The 8,925-nt window shown below is 41.7% G+C and overlaps 1 protein-coding gene across 1 annotated transcript in view; it reads left to right on the top strand.

Moving 5' to 3' along the window:
* Positions 1–169, top strand: part of LOC131990730 (uncharacterized) — a 1,663-nt gene extending 1,494 nt beyond the window's left edge. Inside the window, exon 6 of the mRNA XM_059355844.1 lies at positions 1–169. This exon is cut by the window's left edge and continues 163 nt beyond it. The gene's annotated coding sequence lies outside the window, so the exon portion shown is untranslated.
* Positions 170–8,925: the final 8,756 nt, after the last annotated feature.

The following is an 8,925-nucleotide window of genomic DNA, read 5'->3' on the forward strand; positions in this document are numbered from 1 at the left end:
AGATTTTATGGTTAAATCCAGTAGAGTTTAAATAAGATATGAATCGTTTGGCTTAATGATGGCAAAGTGAGAATACAGCAGCAGCTCTATGAAAACAAGTGAGACTCCTAAATATATTGGTTTCTTACGTAATATGTGTCCTTGCAGGGGCAGAATGAAGATGTCGTTAAAATGAAGTCTTTCTTGTTTTTTGCTCATCATTGTTTTAATTGCTTTTTGTTTTTATTGCTTAATTGAATAAATGAATAGTCCCACAAAATTGCAAATTATTTCCTCGTCTGGTTTTTGACATATTTTGAATGACATGAGTTTTTCTATGTTTGGTGCTTTTAGTATTTATCTGTCAAAAAAACTTCTTGACTTTCAAGCTCAACACTTTTTTAGAGTGTGGTACCACAACATGAGAAGGTCACCACTGTCCACTCACACTGAGCTGCAGAGCCAAAAATATTCAGAATCTGACACATATGTGATTGTTTACCAACTTATTCCAAAATCATAATAAACCAGCATAATACTGTATGCTGCTGAATCTGCTCAGATGCATCTTCTGCACAATACAAAGAGAGTTAGCAGTCAGTGGTGGACAGAGTACTCAAATCATTATTAAATACAGTCCTGCAATCTAAACTTAGGTAAGTAAAAATAAACATACTGACTGTGAAAATAGAGTAGGCTGTGCTGATTTGACTTCTGCTCCTCAGTAACACTGTGAAGCCATGATTGATTCTGCTGAGACGAACGGTCACATGACAAATATTCACTGAAAATCTGTTTACACAGAGCAGAGACAGGAGAGGCTGTAAAAATGTAAATAGTTCAATATGTATAGCATGTGGAGACCCAGTGAGCAAAATGTAAAAAGAGAAAAAACGTCCTAAACTAGCTTGTTGGGGCTCAGAGGGTTTAAGACTGTCCAATTAGAGAGCATCAGTGTGTTGAACCATCTATGTTCCAGCAGAACACAGCCTCAGTTTTAAAATAACTGCAGAGATAAAGTGATCTCAGACCTGTGCGTGCTGTCAAACAACACCATGAACAACTTCCGTTTTTCTAAAAACAAATAGAAGCAAAGTTGCATCCCTGCAAACATTTATCTTAACAAACAATCTTCACACGTTCAACTTCCTCTTTTCTACTGCTGATCAAGACTCTGTCTACAGTTACACTCAGTGCAGAGAATGGCTTTCTCATCCATCAGACTTAAAAGTTGTAATGTTACAAAGTTTTTCCATCCTTTTAATATCTGCAAGGGATTCAGGGACAATAAAAGCTAATACCCAAATCAGCCAAAGAGAGAAGACAGTACGACGAAGTGGCTTTTTGATTGTCACAGAAAGTACATTCATTTTTACAGTTTTTACGATTGTCAATTAGAAAATTAAAACATAAACATCCAGTTTGTGAGTTGGTGTAGAGGCCTGCTCCACCTGCTCGTAGGCCAGTAGGTTGTTCTCATCTTATTGAATGGGAAGCTCTATCTACATGTGTTGTTCAGCTCCTGTACTCTGTCAACACAAAAGTCAACAATGTTATTAGAAGTAATGTCAGTAAAGATCCTTGTGCCAAGTTAAATTTTACGTGAGCTACGTAACTATGTCCCTTCTGGTGCTCACGTCGTCCTCGTAACACCTTAACTTCCAGCATTTACTTATTATTATTACTATTATTATTATTCCACTTTTTGAACTTTTGTTTAACGTCTCACCAGGAAGTTTTTGCCCTAAACCTTAGAGAAGTAGTTTTGTGGCAAAATCTTAAGGGAACCGTTGCTTTTTTTCAAAGAAAGTTACCTTTATTATCAATGAGCTGCGATTAAATGGGCTGAAAATTATCTTCTCTTGGACAGTACGTGACCTAGAAGCTAGGAATCTGGCATGTAACAACCGGTTTGAATCCCAGGACTAACAGGTCAAGGACTGAAGAGCCCTTTAGCAAGGCACCTAATCCCTCCACACAGCTCCCTGGGTGCCTTAGTAATGTGCTGCCCACTGCTCCTAAGCATGGTGTGTTCACTGGTATGTCTAAAAGGATGGGTTAAATGCAGAGGTTGAATTTCCCCATTATGGGATTAAAAAGTAATCTTAATCTCAACCTGCCAGCAGGTGGAGCAGGCCCCTTCTCACCCATTCTTATGGTCTGATTACAGCTGATAACGGCCATTAAATCCTGCAATAACACTTTTAAACAGATATTGAAATTTACACATGGAACTCACATTTATGTCATTTGGTCCATCCATAACACAAAAAGGCTGCTGAACCTGAGAGGAGCGTGGTTTGTAATCCTGCATCATGCCGACTCACGAGCCCCTTTCATAGTGTGGTCTCACAAATTTCTCGCTATATTGCTGGAAAGATCTGTGCCAGCTTTTCGCCTTAGTGTGTTACTATATGTACATTACTCTGCATGTTGCTGCTTTTTACACTTAGCAATAATGTTTAATAGAAGCAACAATCTACACTGGATTACTGTTGCTGTTAGTTTAAGATTTACTGGTTCTGTTTCAAGCTGCAGCAGATTTACTTCAAATATTTTAGGGAATTGTTTTGGATGCAGGGCCGGGTTGCGGGGTCAGCAGACTATGCAAAGTTTTGTGTTTGATTCTCACATACCCATACATATAAATATGTTTATATCTGATCAAGCATGAAGCTGAAAATGTGAAGTGCCACAGCGCCTCATCAACATCACAGGTAATGCCTAACTGAACCCTAACCACCTCACCTAAACCTAATTATAACCTGCACCTTAAAACCAAGTCTGAACCCTCAAACAGGCCTGAGAAGAAAAAATGTCCTCACTTTGTCGTTTAAAGCTGTGGTCCTCAGGATGATGGAAAGACCTGAAAACAAAAACACACATGCTTTTTCTTCCATCTTTGTGAGGACAGTTCATTAACACAATGCATATGTAGCCACGAACCAAAACATAAACCCACTTGAAACCAAGTTTCAACCTCAAACATCCTCACACACACACACACACACACACACACACACACACACACACACACACACAACACATACATCACAAAATACACACACACACTACAAATGCTAAATGACACACACACAAATACACAAACACACATCACACAAATACACACAATCACATCACACACACTTCACATACAGATACACACACATCACGCACACAAACAAACACACACGTAAAAACACATCACACACACACACACACACACACATACAAACACATCACACGCACACAAACATCCCACACACACACATCACATATACACACACACACATATACACACATATACAGGCACACAAACACTCAGACACACACACACTCACACAAATTACACACACACATCAGACACACACACACACACACACACACACACATCACATCAAACACACTCACACACACACACACACACACACACACACACACACACACAAACAGACAAACACAGAGACACACACACTCAGACACACACAGACACATTACACATACATCACAAAACACACACACACTACAAATGCTAAATGACACACACGCAAATACACAAACACACACATCACACAAATACACACAATCACATCACACACACTTCACATACAGATACACACACATCACGCACACAAACAAACATCATACAAACAAACACACACACATCACACACACACACAAACACACACACATCACACAAACACACACATATCACACACACACACACACACACACACACACGTACAAACACATCACACACACACACACACACACAAACATCTCACACACACACATCACATACACACACACACACACACACACACACACACACACATACACGCAAACATTCACAAATCACACATACACACACACACACACACACACCTGCATCTTAAAACCAAGTCTGAACCCTCAAACAGGCCTTAGAAGAAAAAATGTCCTCACTTTATCGGTTAAAGCTGTGGTCCTCAGTATGACGGAAAGACCTGAAAACACAAACACACATGCTTTTACTTCTATCTTTGTGAGGACACTTCATTAACACAACGCATCTGTAGCCACGAACCAAAACATAAACCCAATTGAAACCAAGTCTCAACCCCAAACATCCTCACACACACACACACACACACACACACACACACACTCAGACACACACACTCACACAAATCACACACACACATCAAACACACACACACACACACACACACACACACACACACACACACACATCACATCAAACACACTGTCACACACACACACACACACACACACACATATAAACATGCTCCAAAACCCAAAAAGCAGAAGTGTGAGGTGTGTGAGTGGAGGCGGGCTGAATGCAGGGCCTGGAAGCCGCCTGTCACTCACAGCAGCCGTGTCCTTCATTATGTGGAAGAAAACATTTGAACAGACCTGCTGCTGCATCTGTTCTGGGGTTGTGGAGACTTGATGCTCTACATTCAAGTTATTCACAAACAGTTCTGTCACATACTTGTTAGTGTCATTTGTGTTTGTGATGTTTATCTGGTCAGCATTAGAGGGTAAAACCTGCAGAGCTCTGCTGTTAGACACATTCTCAGCACAATACTTCTCCTTTACTTCTTAGAAAAAGAAAATACAAAAATAAATTAGTGCAAACATAAAATGAGGAACCAAGAAACGATCTTCGCCCATCAAACTTCCGCTGATGATGACCAAGACGTCATCTACTGTTAACATGTGAACTGTGTTCATTTTAAGAAGCAGCTCGTCAGAGACTTTGACAGTTGAGAGCGAGAGACCAAGAGAGAAGCACGATGGCTGTAACTGCTGCACATGTTCATACTGTTTATATCTTGGTGTATTCATATCCAACTCCTATTGTTATGTAATACTATTATATTAGTAATGTACATTACTCTGCAAATTGCTGCTTTTTGCACTGAACAATGAATAAAAGTAAAAGTATAAAGGAGCCTGTGGAGAGGGGGGTTAATATTCCCTAGAAAGTAATGTGTAAATGTGGAGCTGTCCATGGTGCTGAAATGCAGCAGATCAACACTCAGAGAGAGAGATTACACTGTAAACAGCTGATTCTATGAGATTCTCTCCAGTTGATTTTGAGGGTTTAGTTTTAATGCATAATGTGACTTTTTGCCCCCCTGATCCACCAGAATTGAACTCTCTCTGTGCTCCGGTATCTCAGGATTTACAAATCAATCACTGTCTTTGATGTGCATCAATATGAAGGAAACAGCAGCTATCTAGCTGGTTTAGGAACCTACTAACTTCATTAGTTTCAATATAGTCACAGATACACACAAGAATAAAAATGTCCTCACTTGGTTGTTTAATGCCTTGGTCCCCACTATGTAAGACGTATGAGAACACCCAAACACACACCCTTGTTCTTCTTACTTTGTGAGGACACTTCATTAACATAATTAACCTCAGTCTTTCTCTTCCTCCTCCTCTTGCCATGATTCTCTCTCTATGTTTGCATCCATAGCTCTGAAACAGAATAGCTCACCTGTGGCTCTTTTATTGTTGTGATTGTTTAGTAAACAATTATGCAACATGTGTTTGTCCATGTGACGAGTGAAGTCAAGTCAATTGTATTTATATAGCCTGTCATGAACCGGCTCATAGATCACGACAAAAGAAGGTAGACCACACAATTATTGAAGTTATAAGGAAATAATGTTTATTTGATTAATTGAAAACACCACAAAGAAACTTGTGAGTCAGTATATCAGTGGTGAGGTGTGTGCCAAACACAAATAAGGTAACATTAACCAACAAGCTTTGTAAGCTACTAGAGGCGCTAGAGGGCATCAGCCTGTATATTTTCCTTGCCCTCTATAAAGGCAAACATCCCTAATGACAAGACGGCAGAAACAATGGCCACCTCAAATGACAAAACCTTTGTTTTGTCATTTGCCCCACCATATACAGTCTATGCCTAAAGGCATTCACACAGTCAAGCAAATTCTGCAGCTGACAAGTTTTGCTGAAAACAGAGACATCCCCTTCCAATCTGGGCCAAAAGAAATGCTGCAAGACTCGATGGCAAGTTGCATGAACAGCCCCATGCCCAGCAACACCATGGGAGGCTTTCATGACAGACTCTCCAAATTAGTTCTACCTACACTGCCTGCTGTGATTGCTGCACATGATCGCATTGTATATGTAAAACAAAATGTACTTTACTCTGTACTTTACTGTGTTTTGCACTTGTGATTAGATGCTGAACTACATGATGTTGTCTCAGTACTTTGTACTCTATGCAAGAACAATACATCTTTTTAAGCTGTCACTAGTACAGTTTGGATATACAGAGTGATTCATTTTGGTTGACATTCATTCAAACTTACCCGTCAGGGCCAATGAATACAGGCAACGGCATGAGATCTCAGAATGCAGACAAGATTGGGTAAAATAATGGAAGTCTCAAGGCAGGTAAGGATCAAAACCAAAATGTCCTTCTAAACAGGCACTCTTATGAAGGGATAGGCAAAGAATCATCAGTCAGGACCAAGGATCAGGGAGAAGTTCGGGCAGGCAGAGAGCTGACAGGCTTTCAGCAAACAGGTAATAGACAGAACCCATATTCTCAAAGGAAAGTTATAAATTTGATGAACTAGCACTAACTGTGAAAAAGCAGGAGCAGTTATAGGTATTGGCTGGAGAGCAGGAGGTCCAATGATGCTGTCAATAACGTATATCTACATGGCTTGGTGCCGACAGGGAGTAAAGAATTTTCTGAGACGGAGAAGAAACGCGCTGTAGGTCTGTGAAACAGTTGTAAGAGTGGTGTGGAGGCAGGGAAGTGGCATTGGCATCACTGAACACCTCATGGAAGTCATGGTACTCTGCTGGTACAGGTCCAGGACTGGAGCAGACAGGTGATTGGGGAGCTGTGGCTTGCTGGAGGCAGACTTGATGACAAGTGGGACTCCATCCCATGATGGATCCTGTAGTCCAGTCTATGTGGGTGTTGTGGAACGAGACCTGGCAGCTGAATGTGCTCTATCCCCAGTTGTCCCTGTCCTCTCTTGACGTCTCTCCTGGATGTGATGGTCCAACCAGGAAGTAACCTCAATGAGTCCATCCACCGAGGTAGGCAGATCATAACAAATCAGTTCTTCATATATAGTGTCTCAGTTCAAGTAGATAGATGTTACACTGAGCAGCAGAATTCCACTCACTAAGCCTATGGTGTATTCAACCAGTCTGGTTCCCATGTTTCAAATCAAACAGTCCTCAGGCAGCGATCAGACCTATGTAGATCACCCTGAAGACCTTGCAAATCTCCATAGCAACAGCTATGACGGAAACAAAGGTCGTCAAGCAAGCCCTTCAGGTCAGATGATTTTTAGTGAACACAGTTTGTCAGGATAGCATTTCAATCCTCCAGCATTGCGTTCCGGTGCTCTGACTTGGGTCTCAGAAGAGGAAAACTGAGAGAGCTGGAGCAGGAGCAGACTGGAAGGGAAAAGGCGGTGGAGCAGCCACAGCAAATGTCTGATTGATGGCTACCATGACTTGTTGTTGAACCTTGGAGACTAGAGTGGCTATCGTCTGGTTCTGGAGAACCTTGTGTTGTTGAAGAATATCCTCGATGGACTCTAATCAAGCCAGGGATGAATTGGAGTGCGCTGGGTCCATCTCCTGGTGAGATTTTACTGTAACACAGGTGTGACTGATCCAAATTCAGCACAACAGGGAGGTAAGTTCATCAGAAAACTTTAATGAGGTTTCAGGCAAAGGATTTTAAGGGTTCAGAAAAGTGTGTGGAGTGGACCCGATGTCCGAACAGTTTTGTAAAGGTATTGGTACCATGAGAGGCTGGCTTTGACCAGTGAGGATTGGGCAGACAGTAGATGGATAGAAGGAAGACACAAAGCTGCCAAAGTTAGAAGTATTATGAGAAGCAGAACAGGAGAAGCAATACCCAAATCCAGGAGACGGAAGGCGGAGTGGTAGTCTGGAAGTCAGGCAGAACAGGTAAGTCCAAGGTAGGCAAGGTCGGCAACGGGCAGGCAGTCCTGGGTACTGGAAGGTCTTGTATTTAGATGAAGAACAATCAGCCAATGAAAGTGTGTGCAGGAGCAGCTTAAGTACGGCCCTGATTTCATGGGTTGCAGCTGTGAGTCCAGGTGAGAGGGGTGGCTGATGAACTGGGAGTGGCCAACTACTGGTGTGAGCTGAGCTGAAAAGTACTGAGAGCAGGCAGACTGTGACAAGAGATGTGACAAGAAAATGCACAGATGTGTTCATTGTGGTTGCTCATGACATCTGACTGTATCTGTAAAATGACTTTATATTATTTTTAAGCATCATTAAACATGTCTGCAGCATGCAGAGCAGGAAAAACCCTGAAGTGCTGACGTCACATAAACTCTGATAAAACATCCATTTTTTAGATGAGCAACTAATATATAAATGTACTTAATATATCATTTTAAACAAGAAGAACAGACCTGCTCCTACACGTGTTATAGGAAGGACTGTTCTTTGAGGCACTGTGGGTTTCTGATGTCTATTTGGTCAGCATTAGTGGTAAAACCTACAGAGCTCTGCAGGTGTTAACCACATTCTCATGAACTGCAAAGAAACAAGAAACCAACAGATGTCAGACAGATAGGAAGTAGATGCTCTTTAGTCCTGCAGAAAGTCAGGTCAACATGTCCCTGAGCACGTCATTAACCAGGGCCTGGAACATGGCTGGAGCGTTGGTGACCACAGTAGTCGATGCAGGGCACCATAAGTACTGCCCTGGTTGCAGTAAGTTGCAGCTGTGAGTCCAGGTGAGAGGGGTGACTGATTGTGATGGAAATAACCTCATATGGCATAACACCATCTGATAAGGTTGAAAACACGTGTACGCTAACCCACACATGATGGTCACAACTTCAGCTGACCCCAAGTCCCATTAGTCCTGGGGGTCAGGGATGTCACATG

The sequence above is a fragment of the Centropristis striata genome, chromosome 18, assembly GCF_030273125.1.
Source record: "Centropristis striata isolate RG_2023a ecotype Rhode Island chromosome 18, C.striata_1.0, whole genome shotgun sequence".
Lineage (NCBI taxonomy): Eukaryota > Metazoa > Chordata > Actinopteri > Perciformes > Serranidae > Centropristis > Centropristis striata.